Here is a 25,549-nt window from a genome sequence, read left to right as displayed (position 1 = left end):
TAAAATGGCTCTAGTATGAGAGCTGGGAAAAATTCCACCCAATGTGAAAATCTACATATCATTACTAATATAAACATATAACGATTTGAAGGTAGTAGCTGGTTTTGAGGATAAAAGAGATCTTCCAGGTAAGCCCTTGTAAGGTCTTCTTGAATAAAATTTTGGTCACACAAAGCAATGTGTGGTAATATGATCAATAGTGTCCCCAAAATGTCCCCACCATTTGCTCAATAGATATACTACTTACTTATAAACTATCTTGTTTTCCAAAATTGCATACCAACAGTTACAGTAAAAGTTCAGCTAACCAACTATTTTGCACATTAATGACATGTATCTTACAGTAAGTGATTCTAAGGTGTGAGAGAAGATTAACTGTGTCCATGATGGATAAGTGGGTCAAATTGCTAGGCCTTAATTCACAATGGTTTGGCTGTTATGTAATGATATAATTTGGCAGTCAGGTGATGATATGGTCATCCTCAATTTTGTGATTGATGTGGTCATCTTCTATTTTTGTTTAAAGTGGACTTTTGCATAATGTTCTCATCTTTGGAAACTAACCCTGTTGATAAGCGAGAAATGAGTCTATCACCCACATTTTATCTATCCCCAAGTGGGAATTCACATGTGATGTTTTCATGATGGGAATATGGAAGAGCTGGCAAATTATTAGCTTCCATCTATTCTCAAAGTTGTTTTCTGAGAACAATTACAGTTTTTCTATTTGTCAACTTCTTCTGTAGGAACCAGTAATTGATTTGCAAAAAGATTGTCAAAAGAAACACTATCAGAAGAGCAATCTTCCCTGAATAATTAAGATTAATAGCAAGAGCGATTTAGGTTATCGTAAACAGTACTTGGTATTTCTAGGATTATGGGGGGCAAGACAATATGAGGCAAATAAGTAGGACAATAAGAAACTACATTATCTACAACAAAGCAAGATTCTTCCCAGCAATATTCTTCTAAAGCCGATATTATTTCCTTTCCATTTGATTCTAAATATCCATATAGGTAATTTAAAATTTTAGGGAAATGCACTCATTGAAGCAAAGTAATCATTATTGAGTTATATTCTTAGCTAGGTTTTTGAATCTTGGTAACAACCAGGATCACTCCAATCTCAATTCCATCCTCTGAGGATAATTATTAGTAGTGAGAGGTCATAAAGTAGCTGTGTTAAAGTAGCCATAATGTATAGACAAATGTTAAAAGCAAAAGTAAAACCCCACCACTACCATTATGTTGATTCTGACTCACAGAGACCACACATAGAGTTTCAGAGGCTATAAATCTGAATGGGAGCAGTTTTATCCTTTTCACATGGAAGAGCTGGTGGATTTGAACCACAGATTTTGTAGTTAGCAGCCCAACACTTACCCGAGAGTTCCACCAGGGTCCCATAGTCAGTGTTAGCGGCTGATTAACAGAGGTCTTCGTAAGAAGTCAGCCAGCTAGATGAAAGTGGTTGAGACAAGGTTTTGAGTTGAAAATGTCAGCTACTGCATGGGCATTGTGCTGCAGTAAATGACATAAACATGCCCCATCTAGTAGAAGGAGCCCTGGTACTGTAGTGAATTATGTGTTGAGCCGAGAATCAGAGGTCAGCAGTTTGAAACTACTAGCTGATCCATGGGGAGAAAGATGGAAGAAGAAAGATGAAGCTCCCACAAAGACTTTCAGCCTTGGAAACCCACAGGGCAGTTTTACTTTGTCCTATAGAGTCACTATGAGTTATAATCGACTCTATGGCAGTGAGTTTGCCTTTTGAGTCATTGTCTTCGTAACTCTCACCAGATGACTGGGTGGGAGCATACAAATAAAGTGTGTAGGACTCTAACATGGGAATTGGTTACTTTTGCCATTATGCTGTGTATAAGGTGGACCATCTCAAAGGCATGAAAGAGGAAGGTGATCTCAGACCATCAAGGATGAAGAGCCGTGGTTGAAGCATGTCCTTTGTACTCAAAGATTCCTGTGCTGAGAAGTGGTGGCAGAGGCAGTGGCACTGAGAGCATGAGACAGAGCAACTAGCTTTCCAGCTCACAGAACGAGTAAGCTGAGTAGCTGCAGGCAGGAGTTTCGATCAGCACTAAAGGAGCTTTTTAAAATTTTCCTCAACAGAGCAGAGGTTGAAGATTTTCAGAGGTGTGCAGTCACCTAAGCGTCAAGGACGTTTCATAAAACGATACTAGTTGTTGTTTGTGCTAGTTTTTCAGTGGCAGTTATAGCCTTAAGGTAATCGAGGTAACCTCAGACAATGGAATCTAATTTTAGACTGGAATTTCCAACATGTCTTTGGGGTCTTCTATGTATACATGAGATAACCCCTAAAACATTCTAGATATTTTATGTATAAAAAGAGAGAAATGTAAATGGTAACTATGAAATCCTACCACTGCTGTTTATTAGTAATTCTTTCCATTTTGTAATGACATTCTTGTCATCTTCCAATAGCTGAAAAGGGTCAGATACTGAAGCTTTAGATATTTATATAATGCTTGAGATAATGAAGAAAAACTGAGTATCTGGGTTATGTAATTATCACCAAGTCTAATAATTCCCTCAATTATTTATTATTGGCATGGATAGGAAAAGCTAGAAATAACCTCCTTTACCTATGGTAACCCATTTTGATGAAATTATGTATCATATATTTAATAATTGGTTGAACCAATGACAATATCTCTTGGGAGGCCTTGCAAGTTCTGGTAGTCAAATATATTAGATATTTAGACATTTTAGACCAAGACGGGCTTGGTAAAAACTGAAAACAACTAGAAAATCATCAATATATTTTAATAAAGTAGACATTAGAAAAATTTAAAGACTGTGAGTCAGCAATGTAAAATTTGAGAAAAGTAAGTTGGAGACTAGGTGCAACTTTGAGGCATTCTGATCCATGTGTACTGTTGGTCTTCTCAAGTAAAAGCAGCAGGTGTTGATTATGAGGATGCACAGAAATGATGAACAATATATTGCAAAGATCCACCACAATAAAGTGAGTGGTACCTGAGGAACATTAGAAAGTAGTAAATGTGGATTCTTCTAGGAATCACAATTTGATTAATAGCTCATAAATCTTGAGCAAAACTAGCATCAAATATTTGACGTCTTAATAGACAGACAGTGGTGTTGCAAGGAATGATTAAACCCTGGATAAGAGGAACAAAACCTTCTTTCCCTTCCTTGTCTCAGAAGGTATTGAAAATTTTTGGCAGAGGTTTGGAAATAACACTTCAAATCTTAATTGGTTCTGCTGACAATGTATAGTTAACATCAGTAGAAGTAGAGGCCCATAGGGTTTCTGGCACAAAGGAAAATCAATCTATAGGAGTGGAAGAGACAGAACAACTGCATTCCTGCAGAGGTAGGCTGTGTTTGACTTCTTTTGACATTTACTCTTTATCTTATGTAAAATTTCTGAGTAACAAGGGTACAAGTCTACTATGGGACCAGAAGATATGAGTATAGGTCTGGAATGGGCTAAGGTTGGTTCTTGATTAGCAACCCCCATACCTTTAAAGGTTTGGTATTCTAGGCCAGGGACTTCTAGAGACACATGATATTTACAAGGTGATGAATACTATCTAAATATTTTCATGATCACTTGAAATAGTAAATTTTCCCATCCTTTTTATAAAAAGATTTGTGACTATTTTTGTGTTCCAGTGAGTTAATTCCAATTCCTATGTTAGAGCAATGTGTCCCAAAGTGGGCAGTACTACTCCCTGCTGGATGCTGCAATGATCCTTGGTGGGGACAGACTTACAAAACAGATCTTGCATGTTTATTTTGGATTATGGGTTAGAGTAAAAAGTTATAGTTGCCAGGGAGCATGGGTGGTTTTTTGGGTGTCTTTTTTTTACCTCTTCTGAAAAGGATGTAGCAGGTCAAAGAAGTTGGGGAAACGATGAAATAGAGTATAAGCTCCTATAGTATTTCTAGGCTGTAATGTTTGTGGACACAGATAATTTATTTTCTTATAGAGCAGCTGGTAAGCTTGATCTACTGGCTTTTCATTTTGCAGCCAAATGCCTTACCATTGTACCTCCAGTTCTTTGATTTTTTTAAACTGTATCTTATTTTAAAATTCAAATAACATTGTTTTGAATTGGAATGTCTGATGAATTGCTGAAAGTAATATTTCTCAGATATATTGCTCTATTGTGTGTGGTTTATGAAATCCTCCAAACATAAAAGTCTAATATTGATTCTGAAATTTTCAACATTTGCTTCTTCTAAATAAGAATATTGTGTTTTCTCTCTTTTTTTATATATATATCTATTTAGGAGAGTACACTTCTAAATTCACCCACTTTTATCCACTTTTAAATAGATTTCATTTGATGGAGAAGTGTTACCCTCTTAGACTGATGGCAATATTTGCATGACAATAAAAAGAATGTTATTGTCATGATTGTACAACTCTTTCTGGTGAGATTGAACTATTAAATAGTATATGTGAATTATATGCCACTCAAACTGTTGGAAACAAAAAAGAATGTGATCTTGCTTAGAAACTATTTTCGTACAGGGATGAGTTCTTGGTTTTCCAAACTAAGTACATGTACCTAGATGATCCTTTTATGGATTAATAATGCAAATACAAGTGATAGACATAAAATTACTCATTTTAAAAATATATAGCATCCTTCAATATCTTGCATCAATAACAGATGAGATGCATTTTATTTCTTCTTTTTCTGTCTTGGGGGTTTCTCTTTCATATTCTAACTTTATATCACATATACATTGTTTTCTTTCAGCTCAAGTAATTCATTGATATGCATTTTTAATCCTGTTTAATCACCTGAAGTATTTTAAGTTAGATTGCTATAATCATTTAGATAATTATAAGTCAATTCACTTTAGGTAGCTTACCTGAATACAGATTTTCTTATTAATTTCTCCTACATATGCTGGGGAACTCAGTGGAAATAGTAATGTTGGAGCAAATAAAAAATCAAATAAAAAATACACCATATTATTATACTCTTTTTGTAAATGCTTTAATTTAAAACATTTTGTTGATATTATTGTTGATCAAAGCACTACTGGTTGCCAACTCCTTTAGTTGAAAATGTTGATGAAGTTACTTTAACTTTTTTGCCCCAAGCCTTCATTTGACTTGGCAATGATATTACAGAGAATTTAATCAGATTTCCAGGTCATTTGATCATCGAATATGTGTTTTTCAGAAAACCCTTCAATCTGTATTCTTTTTATGCTCGCTTTCCCTCTTCCTTTATTTTATGTGAATAAAATATATTTTTTTCTGTCTACTTTTTATCTGGCCCTCTGATGCAAGATATTGTGAATAGTAACTTTAAGTTATTTTCAAACATGTGAGATATGTCTACATCTTATGTATTTGATATTGCTCTTCAGATATACTTTTGAGTCTATTAATTTAGACTACCTTGCATTATCAGCGGTATCAGGTAGTGGCAAATATCACCAAATAATTGGGAAGCAGACTTAAATTTCTCTGAACAAGAACTCTGATTTTCAGTTAACTCTCTGCAAATGAATATTTTTTTGAACATTTAGTGAAATTCCTCTGAAGTTTGAGTATTTAAAGGCATATTTGGAACTTTTATATTTTTCCAAAGTTTTTTGGTACATAATTTACATATCACCATTGAATACTTCAATCATTCAATAATACGAAAGGGAATTGTACAATCACCACTACATCAATCTTAGAACATTCCCCCCTACTACTACGCTTGGTTAAATCGCCTGTAAATTGAGTTGTGTAATCACAATCAGTTATAGTGCTCTCTCCACCACCTGTTTTCATTATTTACTCCCAAGATGCCCTTTCCCTCCCTACAGGTCACACTCCCTGCCCCCCCTGCATTCCTTATCACCCCTTGTATCAGTTATTATTATCATGTACCCGCTCCTCCTGTGCTTCACAGCTGGGAGACCCAACAGAAAACAATAAAAACAACAACAATTGCATTAAGGTGGTAATGATAAGATCATATTAGTATAAAAACAAAAGTGCAAGTAATACGTAACAAAGAGAAGAATCCCAAAAAGCCAGGGAAGCAATTTCTGTTACAGAACAACTAAGAAATTCTTGCATCTAGTACAAATTCAGAAAATACCTGGAGGGTGGTAAAATGGCCAAGTATTAAGGTCAGGGCAGCATATTAAAAGTTACAGTGGTCTCTGCCTGGTAGTAAGGTTGTTCAGGACTCTTGTCTTCGGATAGAGCGTTATCTGCCACTACTCAGTCTGACTAGATACTCGGCAGATGGGTTTTGGGCTCCCACTGTCCTCTATAAACTTCTACAAATTGGGTGTTTGTAATTTTAGCTCTGCTATTTTTTTTTCTTCACCATGTTTGAATTTTGTAATTGTCATCTTTGGATCACATCTTTAGAACCTACCGATCACAGCTTCTATACTGAGTTTGATAATTCATTGCAATGTCCACAATGAACTCAGACAATACAATTATGGTTTTTTTCTTTTTAGGGAAGTTAATAGGCTATCCAAAATCAGTATCAGTAAACTGTAAAGATACAGTCATTGATCCTCAACAATACCTCTCCTTAGCCAATAACCAAGTCTCTCTTTGGTCCTCAGCCTCTCTGCCATGTGGTACTCTGATTTCTGCTTCCCATGGACTTGGACACTCATCAGTCACTCTGCCTTACTGTCTCATGCTACTCCTCTGTTCTGTCTCATGATTTCTTTGCCTTGATCTCTGATCTTGGCCTAGCTCCTTTACTCTGGCCCATAGTCTCCTTGTCACAATATCTGGTACCTCAGGTCTCCACCTCACTATTTCAGACCAAAATCTTGGATGGACACTTCTGATGGTCCAGGAATTTCTTCCTGCTTTGAGATAGATCTTGTACAAAGAAGACTGGTTTTGTTGGAGATGTGTTTTTTGGCTTTTAGGCAACAAAACCTTCAAGGAAACAAATGGTGTGACTTGGTTCACACCCTCAGCTAACAGCAGGACTTAATCCAGTCTATCCTTGCTCCTAAAGTGCATTCTGATGGTACATTTCCTGAGATATATTTGTCACTTCTTTTGCTAGTCCATGGTACTTTCAATATTATTTTCCCTTGAATAATATTTTTTGACTTTCAATATTCGTTACCAGCACCAGAATTCAAATTCATTAATTCTTCATAGGTCTTCCTATTGACTCGTCATTGGTCCAACTTTCACATATGTATTTGGTGATTGAAAATACCATGCCTTGGCTCAGGTATACCTTAGTTCTCAAAGTAACATCCTTGCTTTTCAACACTTTCAAGAAGTTGTATGCAGCAGACTTACCTAAATGCGAGGCATCCTTTGACCGCTTGACCGCTACTGCCATGAGCATTGAGTGTAGATATAAGCAAGATAAAATCTTTGGCAATTTTAAACTTTTTGCTGTTTTTAATGTCACCTATTCTTTCATCTGTGAGGGTTTAATTTAAACATGAAATTATAATCTTTGCATTAAATTGTAAGCAAAGATAGCAAGACTTCATCTCAATTACTTGGACATGTTATCAAGAGAGACAAGTCCTTGGAAAAGGATATTATGCTTGGTAAAGGACATTATGCTTGATAACTTTATGCTTGATAAAGTTGAGGTGCAGTGAAAAAGAGGAAGACCCTAGACAAGATGGCTTGACACATTTACCGCAACAATGGGAAAACAAACTTTGTGAAGCAGCACAGGTTCAGGCAGTGCTTCATTTTTGCACATAGGGTTGACATGTGTCAGAACCGACTTGACAGCACTTAACAACAACAACCCTGTCTATTACTATAGCAGAGATCTTCCTCCAAACTGGGATGATAGTTGTCGGCAAAGAGTGCAGGATTATAATACTTCACATAAAGAATTATGGCGAGAAGGACTGTGTTTATTGACTGTGGGTCATCTATTGTGTATTAGAACTTAAATGATGAGTTCTGTTTGTGAAAGACTGTGATATACCATGAGAACCCTAAATAAATCCTTTTTCAGTCTCTACATAAATTCAGCCCCCATTGAGTTATTTTTGACCATTTACCAGCCACGTAAAAAGCTTTGCTCGTAGGTAAAAAATCAAAACAACCACAACCATCGAGTCAATGGCTACTGTAAGTCTTTACAGGCCAACCTTTCCCATTTCAGCCCAACAAGTAACCAGACCACTGGGTTCCTTGCCAGAGGGTGTTTGAAAGCAAATAGCGGAATCTCTGCTGGCCAGCCCTTAGAAGAGCAGTGTTGCTCTCAGGAACTCACTCAGTCATGCCCTTCCTGGGAATTGGGGTATTGTATGGTCATTGCTTACACCCAAACCAAGCATTGTATGGTCATTAGTTACACCCAAACCAAGGTAACTGCAGGTGTCTGAGCCAAACCTGAAGCTTTTCTAATTTGCTGTAGTTTAAGAATTCCAATCACGGTCCTTTCACTACTTCCACAGCTCTGCTTGTGACTACAATGAATTGATCTGCTGCCAAACACGATTTTGTTATGAATTTCCCTTGTTTTCTGTACTTGATTATTTACTCATATGACTATAAATCCTTTAGACCAGTGGTTCTCAACCTTCCTGATACCGTGACCCTTTAATATAAATTCTCATGTTGTGGTGACTTCAACCACAAATTTTTTTGGTTGCTACCTCATAACTGAAATTTTGCTACTGTTATGAATCACAATGTTAATCTCTGATATGCAGGATGTATTAGGTGACCCCTGTGAAAGGGTCGTTCGACCCCAAAAGGAGTTTTGACCTACAGGTTGAGAACTGCTACTTTAGACACTATTACGGTTTGATGCTGATGGTCCTTCTCATCTAGATGGTTTTTCCTTTTCTTTGTTTTGTTTAAGGTTTTACAAAGGGGTCAAGGCAAAATATCATTGAATTCAAGGTCTTTTTTCCCTAGAATAATATGAATTGTAGAAAATATTAAAGTAAAATTAAAACACTGTAAAATAATAGAAATGCAGGTTCTTATTTTAAAAATGACATCTTTACAGTTAAATAAGAATCTTTTCATTGTACGTCTACAAAAAGATATGCTGGCAAGTTTGCTTGAAATACTGTAGGAAGAAAGTCTTGGTCCCAACCCTATGGATCCCAACTGACCAATCCTCTTCAATCATCAACATGGCGCAGGACTGACTGCACAGGGCTCCCTTCTGGTGAGCAAAGACCTACTGTGAGCCAGCGTTTGCTATCTATGGGTTGGGTGTTGACTCATTGGAAACTAACAATAGCAGCTGCATCATGTTATTGAAAATGCCTTAGATATTTAATGAATAGATGACAGTTAAAATTAGTTACTCAATGTAATTTTTATGTGTTCCTTGATCCCTTAACCATGTAACACATTAACAATTCTAATTATTAGAAATAGAAATGATAACTGATATATATTTTTTCAATGTGCACAAGAAGATTTTAATGTTAAGCTCCCGACAATGTAACACGTTATGCATAGGTGCGTCCAGTAATGCATACAAGCAAATATACCAAGGAAAATCAATTCCAAAATGTTTGCAGTGGTGAATGCTGAGAAGAAATGAACTTTACATCTAAATATGTCCTCAATTCTATTGTATCAATTGGAAAACTGAGTCCCAGAACCTCCCTTCATATTTCAGGACAAAATGTTGCGGCTCACTTTGATTTTCTGCAGTGACAACCGTTGAAGAGCCCTCTTCCCCCCAAACAAGAAAACCAGAGGCGTGGTCCTCAGTGCTCAAGATCTAATTCAGGCAAGCAGGCTGAGATTGACAAATGATTCAAGCAAGCAGTGCTCTGGGAAGGAAACACTGGGTACGATTGGGCAGGAAGCTTAGGCATCAGCCCCCCTCTGCCCTTTGGGGTTTCTCCGACCGAGAGGTGCCAGGCTGTCAAGATGGCGCTTCACCAAGCTAAGTTGTTCCAGGAAACAGTTGTTGAAAACTCGCAACGCAGAAATGTCTTCTTCACTCCATCTGACAGTCAGGACGCTGCCCTGAAGCGTCAACTGCATATCAATCTCTTCTTGGCAGCTTGGTGAAGCGAAGGTCAGGATATGTAGAATATCCTCTGCCTCCAGAGGAGTCCGGAATGGAACAGCGATTGTACATTGGAGATTTCGGTTTGCTGGACGTCCAGGTGCAGGAACCGGATCTCCGACCGGCTCTGCTGCAGCCTGGGGCTGCACTGCCTCAGGAGTGGGAGGGCCGGCTGTGCCCACGGCCTCTTCACCACTCGGGCGCTCAGTACTCCCAGGTGCCACGAGGCCTCCGAGGGCAACCGGGTGCTCTTGACGGGCACTGCCAGGGCTACCAGTGTCATCCGGATGAATACACCTGGAGCTACTTGCATTCTTGGGGCACCTCAGGGCCCCTGGGCTCCTCTTTCTGGCTCCCACGGGCCCCATCCTGGCCTGCATGCCTGCAGGCGACAGCAAGGCTGCCTTGGCCTCTGAGGCCTTCACGGCTACCTTGGTCATAGTTACCCTCGGCTCCACTGTGACCACGCTGACTCTCAGGGTGCCGGGTACCTTGGCCGCCAGCCCCTTCGCTGGCTGAATCCCAGGCCCCTTCACGTTCTCTGCCACCTGAGGCCCACATGGTGCCTCCTGGACCTGTGACTCTCTCGATAACTGATATTTTTAAGAAGGAATAATAAACAGGATTGTTGTTGTTGTTAGGTGCCATTGAGTAGTTTCTGACTCTGTGTGCAACAGGACAAAACACTGCCCTAGGATAACTAAAGGAAAAATCAACAAGGATTCCTGTGAAATCATGTAGTCAAGAGTTACATTTAGATATTTAATAACCATTAAACTACTACTTTGTTGCTTTTGTCATTTTATTTCATGTCTCCTATCTAATAACATGCTTACTGTAGAAAACTTAGAAAATATAAGTAAAAAAGCAGAACAAAACAATTCCTAATTCCTTTATACAAAGGTCAATTCTGTACTTTTTAGAGACTTTTCAATAGTTTTCCATGTAAACTCAAAATGGCATAATGTACGTACTCATTTATTTCCTGTTTTTAACTTAACATGTTACAGCTATTTCCCATTTGATGAATATTCTTTCCAATACAAATAGTGAATAATTCCATTTTTAGTGAACTAATGTTAATTGAGAAAATAAGTGCCTTAGTTTAACATTTTTGTACTTTTAAAATGTAATATAATCACAGAATTTTGTTTTACAATTATGAGCCCCGGAGGCATACCACATTAAGGGTTCTCCACTAGCTGCTTCACAGGTGAAGGATGAGACAGTCTACGTCTATAAATATTTATAGCTTTTGAAACCTTATGGATCTGTTCTACTCAGTTTTCTAGGGCTAATTTGAGTTGGAAAGACTCAAGTTCATTGATGGGCTTGAATGATCTTATACATAAATTTTCTTTTGATCCTTAGGAGAGGCCTTCTATAAGTTCATGGAAAATGCAATGAAAAGATAATTTTTTCAATAAACTTTTTGGAACCTCCTCATAGGTACTATTTCTTTAGGATCAGTCCTGGGACTGGATTTGTTGAGACAACCACATCTTTGCTTGTTGTGCACGTCATTCCACTTTTCTCAGATTTCTAAGTAGAAAACAAATTAGTCCCATTTCTGTATTTTCACCCCCTTGAAGCAGTTATTAATTGGTGACCCCTGATACACAGATAACACCAATGTTCTGTGCCCAGTTTTACTGTTGAGTAAACTACAAATATCTACAAATCTACTCTCAGCAGTTCTGAGTGAATAACTTCAATTCTTTATAACATTAAAACTGGAGTAGTTAAAAAATTAGAGGAAACATCAGAGAAAACACGAACACACATCTAACAATATATTAATGTGCATGTTGCATAATATGCTACAGAATGATCAGATGTTGTGATTAACAAATAAATGAAGATTATGATAGGCAATATCATAGTCAAAGAGAGATTTATTCAGAATAAAAGAAACATGTACTCTATGTATTCACTGTGTTAGTTTTGGAGCTTTAGAGAAGCAAAACCTGTCATGCTTGTACGTGTTGTATATAGAAAGAAATTTATATCAACAAGTGTCTTACACAGTTGTACAAATAGGTAAGTCCAGACTGTTTCAAGTCAGGTTTCTCCTAAACCGTGGAAACATATGAACAGGAAGTAGGCTGATGAAGGCTGAACAGGGGCCACAGGCTGCTGGATGCAGAGGTACAAAATTAGCCTAGGAAATCCACTGGTGGTCATTTGCTGATGGCTGTGGGATCAGCAAGTGATGCTACAGGAGATGGAGGAACCAGATGTAAGGTCCTGTTATGGCAGAGGGCAAAGGGCCAAAGGAAGTTAGCCTCTCCTCATCTCTCTCTTATACAAAAATATTATGACATCAAGGAGGCGTCACCAGGCTACAACACAATTGGTAGGTTGAGTTCTGCCCCTACCCTTACCCAGGAGTGTGTGGTTGACATAATCTCTAACCACCACATTCACAAAAATAAAAAATAATTGTATGCATATGATAATAGATACATAACAGAAGTCATGTTGTAGGCTATTTTTCATAGATTTTTTTGCCCCAATAGATTTAGACCAGCTTTCATCAAATTTGAAAGTCCACGGAGTCCTGAAATTATGTCCAGTAGTCTTAATCCTAAAAATGCTGGTTTATATTAAGCAGGTGGAGTTTCAAACTGCTGAACTTGCGCATCATCATGATGCCACCAGGGCGCCTACTCGAGTCGAACTATAGAAATGATATAAAATGCGGCTGCAGTTACATAATCTTTAATTGCTGATTCTTTTCCACTTGGATTTTGACATTCTCTTATTTTAGTACATTATTATATCTTTTAGGTATTAGACTTATTTACCGTACTCCACACTGTTTCTTTTTAATGAAATGCTCATCTTTATTTGGCATTTTCTTCAGGAATTTTTGTCTCTTCCTCTCTAACCTCTGTACTCAGTGATTACCAGCTGTTGTTGTTGTTAGTTGCCATTAACTTGATTCAGCATCATGGTGACCCCAGGAGTGCAAAGGACAACTGCTCTATAGGATTTTCAAGGCTGTGACTGGTTGAAGCAGATGGCAATGTTATCTTCTGAGATGCCAATCTTTTGGCTGGCAGTTAAAAGTTTACTCTTAGCATCAGCCTAGGACAATTGAAAATAATAAGCCCTGTAAATAGTTCAAGACCTGTTTGTTGACCTCTAGGAGTGTTCTCCAGTCGAGTACGATGGGGTACCATGCCCTGGCCCCAAAGTCTATCCTTTGCACTCCCTTGGGACCTCCCTGCTCTGCTCCCCCCGCTGCTCTGCCACATGCCCTTAGTGTTTTGCCTGGTGCAGTGGGGTCAGACCAGGCCAATCCCAACACCGAGTCTCCAGTGTTGTCCCTTGTAGGGCCATGGGGCATCAAGGGACATCACGTCTCATAGTGGAACTGGCCTTTTGGTCCACTCTGTGCATTGGCTGTTCTGAGCAGGGGTATCGTCCTCTAGGCCTGGTGGACCAGGATGTGCTCAACTCTCTCTTCCTCCCCCTTAATTTGCTCCCGTGTGCTCTGATCAGACATGTTCCTCTCCCTGAGCTGCAGCTTCAGTGCTGTCCTCTGAAGTAAATTCTGGAGGGAGGGACAGTTGTCCATATAGTTGGGATTGGGACTGGGCCCTCAGACCTCTCCACTGGTTCCCCAATCCACACCAGCATACTGTATTCACATCCTGGAACACTGGGTTTAAGTCTGGTCTCTCTTTCCCTGTGGAGATATAAACAATATCCTCCCCTTGGGTGGGTTAGTGCCCTGTTTCCCCACTACACATTTAATATGGTAATTGGCTACCATATGTATTCCTGAATTTGGTCTGGTTGCTGCCATACTACCTGGACCTCACCCCTAAAATGTTTGTATACAATAGCTTTTCCCCTACACCTCTTTTGCATTTTTTTAAGCTTACCTCAGTGGACTCATGTTGTATTTGTGATTTTGCACTTGGCTTACTTCATGTAGCATAATTTCCTCCAGTTCTTCCCATGTGGCAATGTGCTCCATGTGTTCATCACTGCTTTTTAGCGATGCATAGTACTCCATTGTATGTATGGACCATGATTTTTTAATCCATTCATCTGTTGATGGAAATTTGGGTTGTTTCCAACTCTTTGCAATTGTGAACTGTGTCATGATGAACATTGGAGCACAGAAGTCTGCCCTTGGTTTGTTTCTTGTCTCTTCTGGGTATATGCCCAGTAGGGGGAATGCTGGGTGATATGGTAGCTGAATTTCCCTCTGTTTTAGAAATTGCCAAATAGATTTCCATAGTGGCTGTACATACCTACAGGTCCATCAGCAATGGATGAGAGTTCCTATCTCCCCACAGCCCCTCCAACACTTGTTTTCTGATTTATTGAATTGGGCTACCTTTGAGGGTGTTGGGTGATATTTCATTGTTGTTTTAATTTGCATTTCTCTTATGGCTAATGATCAGGAACACTTTCTCATATGCTTATTGGCCATTTGGATTTCAGACTCTGTGAAACTTCTGTTCAGGTCCTTTGCCCACCACCTCAGTAGGCAGTTAGTTTTTCTCTTATTGTAAGCTTGAACAGTATTGTAGATTTTAGTAATAAGATCTTTGTCTGCCATGTCATTGCTAAAGATGTTTTCCCAGTCGTTGAGCTCTCTTATTACGCTCTTGGTGAGTTTTTCGATGTGCACAGGTGACTTACCTTCAGTATATCCCACTTGTCTATTTGTAAACTCCTCTGTATTTGTATCCTTCCCTATTTCTGACAGCCTATGTGTTCCCTGAGCCAAGGTTCTCGGGTTTGTCCAATTCCCTCATTAATGGCCCTAATTGTTTGGAATTTTACCTCGAGGTCTGTGATCCACCTTGAGTTTATTCTTGTGCATGGAGTGAGGTAAGGGTCTTGCTTCATTTTTTCCACAGGTAGATATCCATTTTTTCTAGCACCGTATATTGAAAAGGGCATCCACTCCCATTTGATAATTTTTGGTCACTATTCAAAAATCAGTTGCCTGTATGCGATGTTTTTATTTCTGGGTCTTCAGCTCTCCCATTGGTCTGAATATGTCGTTATACCAGTACCACACTGTTTTGACTACTGTGGCCATATAATTCATGCTAAAGTCAGGTAGAGCAAAACCTCCCACTTTGTCCTTCTTTTTGAGGAGTTCTCTGCTAATTCTGGGCTTCTTCCCTCTCCAAATTAAGTTGGTAATCAGTTTTCCATATTCTTTGAAGAAGGATGGTGGTATTCATATTGGGATAGCATTGAATTTATATAGTGCCTTGGGCAGAACTGACATCTTTACTATATTGAGTCTTCCAGTCCACAAGCATGGGATATTCTTCCACTTGTTGATGTCACTCTTGGTTTCTTGTAATAGTGTTCTATACTTTTCCTTGTACAAATTTTTTATTTTTTTTATTCAGGTATATCCCTAGATATTTCAATTTATGCTTGGCTATTGTAAAGGCGTACGACCTTTTTAATTGTCTCTTCTGTGATCTTGTCTGATGTGTATAGCAGACCGATAAACATCTGTTTGTTGATCTTGTATCCTGCTACTCTGCCACATCCCTCTATTGCTTCTAACACTCTACTTGTGGAGTTTAGGGGATTTACGATGTATAGAATCATATTGTCTGCGAATAATGATAATTTCATCTCTTCCATACCCAGGCGAATACCTTTGATGTCTTTTTTTGGTCTTATGTTGTTAGCTAGGACCTCCAGTACAATGTTAAATAGGAGTGGGGACAAGGGGCATCCTTGTCTGGTCCCGTTTTCCAGTGGAATTGTTCTCGTCTTTTCTCCACTGACTTCCACATTGGCTGTTGGTTTTTTCATATATAGCTTGTATAATACTGAGGAATTTTCCTTCGATTCCTATCTTCTTGAGTGTCTTAAGCGGGAATAGGTGTTGGATGTTGTCGAATGCTTTTTCTACATCTATAGATATTATCATGTGGTTCTTATCATTTTTCCTGCCAATGTGGCGAACAATACTAATGGTCTTTCGTATGTTGAACCATCCCTGCATCCCTGGTATGAATCCCATTTGGTCAAAGTGAATTGTTTATTTTTATATATTTTTGTATTCTATTGGACAGTGTTTTGTTAAGGATTTTTGTATCCATTAGGGATAATGGTCTGTAGTTGTCAATTGTTGTGGGATCCTTGCCAGCTTTAGGTATCAGAGTTATATTAGCTTCATAGAAAGGGTTTGGGAGTTTTCCATCTTTTTCCATGTTCTGAAAGAGTTTGTGTAGGATTGGTGTCAGTTCTTCCTTGAATGCTTGGTAGAATTCTCCTGTGAAGCCATCTGGGCCGGGGGAAATAGATCTACATGCATATATTTATAGGTTTAGTATTAAGCCACCAGTTGGATATTGGACCTCCACTGAAGTACTTCCTCAATGCAAGAACACTTTGTTCTAGTAAATTGGCATTCCATGAAGCACACCTTCCTGACACAATTGTTGAAGACAAATGCATACATAAGCAAATGTGGTGAAGAAAGTTGATGGTGTCTGGGCATCAAAATATATAGCATCTAGGGTCTTAAAGGCTTGAAGGCAAACAAGTGACCATCTAGTGAAAAAGCAACAAAGCCCACATGTAAGAAGCACCCCAGCCTGTGTGACCACAAGGTGTCGAAGGCATCAGGTATCATACATCAAAACACAAAAAATAATATCATTGTAAATGAGGGAGAGTGTAGATTGCGGACCCAAAGTCCATCTGTAGGTAACAGGACATTCCCTTACAGAAGGATTGTGGGGAGGAGAAGAGCCAGTCAGGGTGCAGTGTAGTAACAATGAAACATACAATTTCCCCTAATTTTTAAATGCTTCCTTCCCCCCACTATCATGATCCCAATTTTACCTTACAAATCTAGCTAGACCAGAGGATGTACACTGGTACAGACAGGAACCAGAGACACAGGGAATGCAGGACAAATAATCCCTTCAGGACCAGTGGTGAGAGTGGTGATACTGGAGGGTGAAGGGAAGTTGGGGTAGAAAGGGGGAACCAATTATAAGGATCTACATATAACCTTCTCCCTAGGGGATGGACAACAGAGACGTGGATGAAGGGAGGGAGAGGTCAGACAGTGTAAGACATGACAAAATAATAATAATTTATAAATAATCAAGGGTTGATGAGGGAGGGGTTAGCAGGGAGGGAGGGGAAAATGAGGAGTTGATACCAAGGGCTTAAGTGGAGAGCAAATGTTTTGAGAATGATGAGGGCAAGGAATATACAAATGTGCTTGACACATTGGATATATGTATGGATTGTGATAAGAGTTGTATGAGCCCCCAATAAAATGATTTTAAAAATAACACTTAACTCATATCTATAACATATAGATGGCTAGGGAAGGAGGTCAGACTTTTTCTTCTTTAAATCTTAAAAAAAATAAAATTTTAAACAGCTATAACCAAAAATATCTGTAATGTTTAATGAAGCCAAGAATGTAAGAACTTTGCAAATTTAAAATAAAATAATTGCCTTAATACTTTGCAGGGACAGTCATAGCAAAGAAATGTAGGGCTTCAGAATTGAATGAAAACACCTGGTAAATCTATAATTTCCTTTTGATAGTTAATTTTGAGTCACCTTGGTTAGGTCAGGGTTCTGTGTGTTTTGTCAATTAAGGCCCAGTAGTCCCCCGTGATGTTACATAACACAATGTAATCAACTCCATAATGCAATCTACTTTGAGCAGCCAGTAAGTTGTAAGATTTTAAGGTGGAACTTCCTTACTCAGGTCACCTTCCTGATGCAATTGCAAGGAACTTTCCTTCAGGATGTGACCTAGTCATATGTAAGAGGATGTGTAGGGAAACTTGCTTGCTTTTTGGCAGGGTCTGGATTTTGCATCTGTCATTTCAACCACTAGTTTTGGGGACTTGAACCTGCCATATTGCTTGCTGATCCTGGAGTCATCATTGGTTTGCCACCTGACTGCCAACCATGGATTAATTTGCCTCTCTAGTCACAAGCCTGAGCTTGGATTCATCTGCCACTGCAGCCAGTGGTGTTCCTGTCAATAATGAGCTCCTCGGCAGCCTCAAAGCTTTATCTACCACTGGTTTTGCTTCTCTAGAGAACTCAGCCTTATGTACTTGGTATGTCACTGGGTAGAATTGTCTTAAATGTCATTGGTTGTAAAGCGATATTGTTGTACTTATTTATCTCACATGGTCCAGAGATACTCTGAGAATGAAAGTACTGTGAAAAGCAAAATGCACTGCATAGATAATAGGAATGATGATTATACAACTTGTTTACATTTCTATGGTAAAATGACAGGGAGTTTATTGGCAATAGTATATTGAAGGTTGGCATATAGATTCAGAGAACTCAAAAAAAACCAAGACCTTATGCTTCTTTGGGCTGGCCAGTTCCTGAAAATGAGTAATGTTTTCAAGGCAATTGAATTTGGAGGGGACCAAAGTTGGGATTGGAAAATATTTTTCTGAGTTGATGAAACATGGGGAAAAAAAAGGACCCACTGAAATATCTATTATACGGTTCTGTGATTTAGAACGAGGATGAGCTAGTATATATATTGATATTCATACTTATGACATCAAGTGAAACTTTCTATTTGTTGAATTCTAAAAATCAATATCCAGGGGAAATAGAAAATAATCTTGTGTAACATCCTTGCCTAACCCTTGTCTCTGAAATAAGGGCCCCCACTGGTCATGGGTAAAGTGATACTGAAATTCCCACAAAGCTTGGAAAAGTGCTTTGTCCTCTGTCATCTGGTGCTGTTGTCATTGTGTTTAGATGTCCATGAAGTGATTCTCAGACCCAATATACAACAGAATGGAACACTCTCAGTCCTGAATCATCCTCACAATCTCTGTTATGCTTGAGCCCATTGTTGCAGCATCTGTGTCAGTCGATCTCATTGATGCTCATCCTTTTTACTCTCTTTACTAAGCATGATGTTCTTCAGGAGCTGGGCCTTCCTGGTGACATGTTCAAATGATGTGAGATGAAGTCGCAGCATTCTTGCTGCTAAAAGCGTTCTTACTGCACTTTTCCCCAGAAACATTTGTTTATTCTCTGGCAGTCCATAGTAATTCCAAACTTCATAACCATCATCACAGTGAAAATGAATTAATTCTATTCCAGTTTTTTTTAAAACATTTTATTAGGGACTCATATAACTCATCACAATCCATACATACATCAGTTGTGTAAATCACATCTGTAGATTCTTTGCCCTCATCATTTTCAAAGCATTTGCTCTCCACTTAAGCCCTTTGCATCAGGTCCTCTTTTTTCCCCTCCCTCCCCAGTCCCCCCTCCCTCAGGAGCCCTTGAAAATTTATAAATTATTATTTTGTCATATCTTGCCCTGTCCAACATCTCCCTTCACCCTCTTTTCTGTTGTCTGCTCCCCACAGAGGAGGTCACATGCAGATCCTTGTAATCGGTTCCCTCTTTCCCACCCACTCTCCCTCTACCCTCCCAGGATTCCCTGTGCCTCCAGCTCCTATCTGCACCAGTGTACATCCTCTGTACTATCCACATTTGCAAGGTAGAATTTGGATCATAATAGTTGGGGGGAGGAAGTATTTAGGAACTAGAGGAAAGCTGTATTCTTTCCACTCCATTTCCTTGCTGTTCCGCTGCACTCCTCCAGTGCTTTGCCTCGGTGTGGTGGGTACAGGTCGGGCGCAAATCCCACACTGTCTCCAGGGCTGTCCCCTGCAGGGTCATGGGTGAGTGAGGGACATTATATTTTATAGTGGGGCTGGCCATGTGGTCCTCTCTGTGGACTGGCTGTTCTAATTGGGGGCATCATCTTCAGGGCCTGGTGGGCCAGGATGTGCTCTACTCTCTCCTCCTCCCCCTTCATCTGCTCCCGTGTGCTCTGATCATATATGTCCCTCTCCCGCAGCTGCAGATTCAATGTCGTCCTTTGAAATAAATTCTTCTGTGGGGAGGGGCAGGCATTCTAGTCTTTCTTAATCATTGTTCATCTTCCGCATGCATAGGAAGTGACTGAAAGTATCTTGGATTGGGTCGTGTGTACAATAATTCTCAAAGTAGTATATTCGCCCATTGACACTTTAAAGAGGCCCTTGCGTAGCAGATTTGCCCAGTGTAATAGCCCACTGTTTGTTTCTTGATGGCTGCTGCTACGGGTGTTGAATGTGGACCAAATAAAATTAAATTCTTGAAATGTCAATATTTTCTTTGTTTGTAATGATAATGTTTATTGGTCAGTTTGTCAGTTCTTGTTTATTTCAGTTGTAATTCACATTGAAGACTTTGCTCTTCATTAGAATTGCTTCAAGTTCCCTTCTCCTTCAGTAATCCAGGATGTGCTATCTGCATATTGCAGGTTGTTAATGAGTCTTCTTCTAAGTCTGATACCACATTCTTCTTATAAACCAGATTCTTATATTATTTGTTTAGCAAACAGCACAATCATGGTAGAATGAAGATCGCTGACATATTTTTTTCTGATGTTAAGACAAGAAGTATTCCTTAGTTCTGTTCAAATGACTGCCTCTAAGTCGATGTTTAGATTCTGCAAAAGCATATTTAGGTGTTCTAAAATTCCCATTCTTCACAATGTTATCCATATTTTGTTGAATTCCATCCACACTGTTGAATTCCATCACATAATCAATGAAACAAAAGTTTCTGCCATCTCTGTTTTTTGACATCTTTCTGACATTCTGTTTTTTGTCAAAGCATATCTAGTATCAGCATCAATGTCCCTTGTGCCAAGTCCTCTTTTGAATTCTGTTTGAAAATCTGGAAGCTCTCTGCTTTTGAATGATCTTCAGCAAAATTTTACTTGCATGTGATTTCAGTGATATTGCCCTATAATTTGTGCATCTGTTGGGTCACTGTTTTTTTTTTTTTTTGAATGTGTACAACTATGGATCTCTTCTAGTCAGTTGGCCAGGTAGCTGCCTTTCAAATTTCTTAGCACAGATGATTGAATGCCTTCAATGCTTCATTCTGACCTTGAAATATTTCAGTTGCTATTTCTTCAGTTCCCGGAACCTTGTTTTTCTCTAAAGCCTTTAGTAGACTTTTTCTGTTTTGTCCTTAGAACTCTTCAGTATTATAGCTCAAGGACTATAGTTTTTCTTTAGTGCCTTTACCTTGAGAAATGATGAGTGTGTTATTCCCTTTTGGCTTTTTAACTCCAGGTTATCAAAATTTCATTGTAATACTGTCATCTTGAGTTCTCCTTTGCAATCTTCTGTTCAGCTTTTTTACTTTAAACATGTCTTTGCAGTAAGTAGAGAGGTGTAGACAATCCTCTCAGCAGCGCACTTGGCTTTGTTAGAGTGCCTCCAAGAACGAAGGTGCCGTCATCACAGTGACTTCCAAGGAGAGACGCTGAGGCAGTGAACTTCAAGGCAGGGCTGTCAGTGACTTTCTTTCTCTTTTCAGCCCAAATGAATAATCTGGGCAAAATTTCTTAAAGGACACACACAGGTTGATCACGGAAGCTTGTTGGATGTTTAGAAGTTTTAAGAAGATTTAAACTGTACTGGTGAGAAAAAGATCAGGAAACTTGAACCCAGGAACTTTTTTCCATCCAGCCAATGCACCTGCTCATTCTTCTAGAGTGGAAAAGATTGTCCTGTGGGGATTTCATTGGGAAACTTCTTCCATTCACCCCACAGACTTAATCTTGCCATTTCAGACTGCTTTTGTTTCTCAAACATGATTTGAGTCCTTCTTGGATGCCAAGAATGCCACTTTGATGTGGTGGAAAGGAAAAAGTACAGAATTCTTCAGCAAAGGGCTAGAGAGATGGAACCACTGTTTTATGATGTGTATCAGGCTAAAAGAATAAGAATCATGTGATCATATGAATAGATACAGAAAAGGCTTTTGACACCATCCAACACCCATTTATGATTAAGCAATCAATAAAATAGGAATAGAGGGGCAGTTCCTCAACATACTAAATTCCAACAACCAACATCACACTCAGTGGGAAAAACTGAAAACAGGAACCAGACAAGGCTGTCCCCATCACCTTTCTGATTCAGCATCATACTGGATGTCTTAGACCACGAGACAACAAAAATAATCCAAGGGAATATAATTAAGCAAAGAAGTGAAACTCGCTATTTGCAGATGACATGATGATATATATTGAGATCCTAAAAGAGACCACACAAGATTATTGGAAGCTACTTTGAGATTTGGCAACAGCATGGTGTAAGATCAACAAGCAGAAATCAATTGAATGCCTGTATACCAGCAAAGAGAGCTCCAAAAAAGACATTAGGAAAATAATACCATTTACAATAGGCACACAAAAGATGAAGTACTTAGGAATAAATCTGACCAAAAAATAGATAATCAAGTATAACTGATTGATTCATAATAAAATTAGAAGTCTCTCGGCTGCTCTATCCTGGCCTCAGTCTCCCTCTGCAGGGGCAACTTTTAAACAAATTTTTACTTTTTTCCCCTGATATCAATCTTCTTACTTGTGAATAATATTTTATACTGCTGTGTCATGACTTATCAACATTATCTGTTTATTTCCTGTTATGACTGATTCAAGTTTAATGCATTTTATCAGTATTTTCCCCTTCCTTGATAAGCAATTTAAAAACTCTTCTGTTGGCTACCTTTCTACCTTTAAATGATGAACTTTAAGTTCTACATGAACTTCCACCAGTTTTTACCAGCATTTCTCAACTCTCCAATGTTTAAAATAACAATACAAGGAATTTTCATTTTGTTTAACTTCTGCTACACCCATTTCCCAATTTCTACTAGATTTTTCATGTTTAGTTTCAAAGTTGATGACACTTTCTTCTTTATAATAACAATAACAAATATCTAATACTTGTCTATATATTAATTCTAAAAGTTTAAAATCAATAAATGGTATTTAAATACTCCTCACTATGCAAATATTATTCATTGTTGAGTCAAATACAATTACATCTCCAACTTATGAACTCTGTGAAACTCAAAGATGTTCCTAACATCAAATTCTAATGGATTTTCATATATACATTGCATGATGATTATATTACATTTAAAAATATTGAGATAACTTTCTTCTACTTTCTTTTTCTTATTCAAAGGCAGTTGTACCTTGTTAGTTATATATCTTCATTTTAATCTCATTTTTATTATTATCTGCTTGGAATACATTTCATACTTCTTCTTTTAAGACCTTCTTAGAAATGTCCAACCTTGGTTTCAAACTTAAATAAAATTTTTCCTAGGTCTCCTGCATATTTTTCATTCTGAGATTTTAATTTCCTTGCAATGCTAGTTTTTTCTATGATTTTTCAAAACATACAGCTTCATGTTTCTTGTTTTTAGCATTATTTTCCTAGAATTATCCTTAAAATCATTTTCTTAGGAAGATTAACTAGAAGCTTGCATGCATGTATAAAATAACTTTTAATAATAAAGTTATATGTGTAAATGGCACATATACACAGAGACTGGTAAAAGGTTAATACTTAAGATATCTGCATGAAGGTTATATGGGAAATTTTGTACTGTTTTCTATCATATTTCTGTAACTATTCTGTAATAGTTACATTATTTTAATCAAAATAAAAAAATTATAAATGAACTTATTTCATTCACATATTTTCAAAATAGATGTGTAGTTTGGGTATGAAATTAAAAAAATTTTTTAGAAATGAATGCACTGTTATTTTACTTTTTTTAGGGTTTCTTTCATTTTACATTTTTTGAAGCTAGTCTATATTTGTTCCTTTCTTAGTGAAACTTGAAATCTCCATCTCTTTTATTATTTAGTTTTTACTTACTTTGAGTTCATTAAAACATTTGGATGATTTTGTAGGGATTTGCAGTGCATCCATGATAAAACAGATAAAGATCCATACTTTTTTGGAGTTCATAGTCTAGCAGTTGGGAGGGGATGACAATAACAATAATAAATAAGTAAATTATATAGTATGTTAGAAGATGATAAATGTTTTTGGTAAAAAAGTATAGAATACTTTGGTAAAAATGTAAGTATAAGGGGAGGAGATGAGTCAGTCAGGGTGCGATGTAGCACCGATGAAGAATACAGCTTTCCCCCAGATCCTGGATGCTTCCTCCCCTCCAACTACCATGATCCGAATTCTACTTTGCAAGTCTGGATAGAGCAGAGGTTGTACGCTGGTGCATACAGGAGCTGGAGGCACAGGGAATCCAGGGTGGATGATACTTTCAGAACCAGTGGGTGAGGGGCAATACTGGGAGGGTAGAGGGTGAGTGGTTTGGAAAGGGGGAACTGATTACAAGGATCTACATGTGACCTCCTCCCTGGGGGACAGACAACAGAGAATAGGGTGAAGGGAGACTCCGGATAGGGCAAGATATGACAAAATAACAATCTATAAATTATCAAGGGCTCATGAGGAAGGGGTGAGTGGGGAGGGAGGGGAAAAAAAGAGGTCCTTATGCAAAGGGCTTAAGTGGAGAGCAACTGCTTTGAAAATGATTAGGGAAAGAATGTGCTTTATACAATTGATGTATGTATATGTATGGATTGTGATAAGAGTTGTATGAATCCCTAATAAAATGTTTTAAAAATAAAACTGAAAAAAATGTAAGTATAAATTGGAGTATGAGTGGGTTGCAATATGATAGTCAAGATAGGTATCAGAGAATGTGAAAACAGAAAAATCTTAAAGTAGTTGTCGGGCTTATTTGAAATGTATTTAAGAGATTAGGAATGGTTAGTCAAAAAGTCTTAGTGTATTTTAGGAAATCAGAAAAGACAGTGAGGCTGAGATAGAGAGAAGAGAAAAGAAGCGACAGAGAACAAGACTGTATGAAAGAGGAAGTCAGGAAGGTCATAGGAAGGTCACAGGAACCCGATCACCTACATTCTTTTTTATCATTTCAATGACTTTGGCTTTATTCTATGTGGAATAGGTAGTCATTTCAAGCTGTTAAGCAGAGCAGTAACATCATCTGCCATTATTTAAAAGAATCACCATTGACTACAATGAGGAGTAGTTCATTGAGACAAAGGCCCAAAACAAGGAGGCCGGGCATTCTCCAAGCAGGACATGGTGCAGGTCAGACCAGAGTAGACGACTCTGGAGGTGATGCAAAATATTAGGACTCTGGAAGTGTGTGTGTGTGTGTGTGTGTGTATGTGTGTGTGTGTGTGTGTGTTTGTGTATGTGTTTGTTGTTGTTGTTTGAGACTTAAACTGAGCCATCTCAAAGGCAGAAAGAGGGAAATCGCTAAAATCAAGAAAGTAAAGCCAGAAGTGGAACAGGTCCTTTGGACACCTGATGAAGTTGATATTAGAATGAAAATAGAATTCCTATTAGATTTTAAGTGCAGATGTTAAGTATATTGTAGGATATTCCCAGAAAATTTTTTATTCAAGAGCAATATGATATCTCTGAAACCAATTTTTATTCTTTTCTTGATGGCCTATTTTTATCTCTGGGATCTTGAATCACGCCTATTTAATACTTGCTGTTATTGCGGGGAAATAGATTCCGATGCATGGCAACCTTTTGTGTGCAGGGTAGAACTAACTTATAAGGTTT

General features: G+C 38.2%; 1 protein-coding gene across 1 annotated transcript in view; it reads left to right on the top strand.

The window, feature by feature from the left end:
• Nucleotides 1-25,549, top strand: part of DLG2 (discs large MAGUK scaffold protein 2) — a 2,300,776-nt gene that overhangs the window by 370,547 nt on the left and 1,904,680 nt on the right. The gene's annotated exons all lie outside the window — the stretch shown is intronic.

This window comes from Tenrec ecaudatus, chromosome 4, assembly GCF_050624435.1.
Source record: "Tenrec ecaudatus isolate mTenEca1 chromosome 4, mTenEca1.hap1, whole genome shotgun sequence".
Classification (NCBI taxonomy): Eukaryota; Metazoa; Chordata; class Mammalia; order Afrosoricida; family Tenrecidae; genus Tenrec; species Tenrec ecaudatus.
This window is presented reverse-complemented; position numbering and strand designations above follow the sequence as displayed.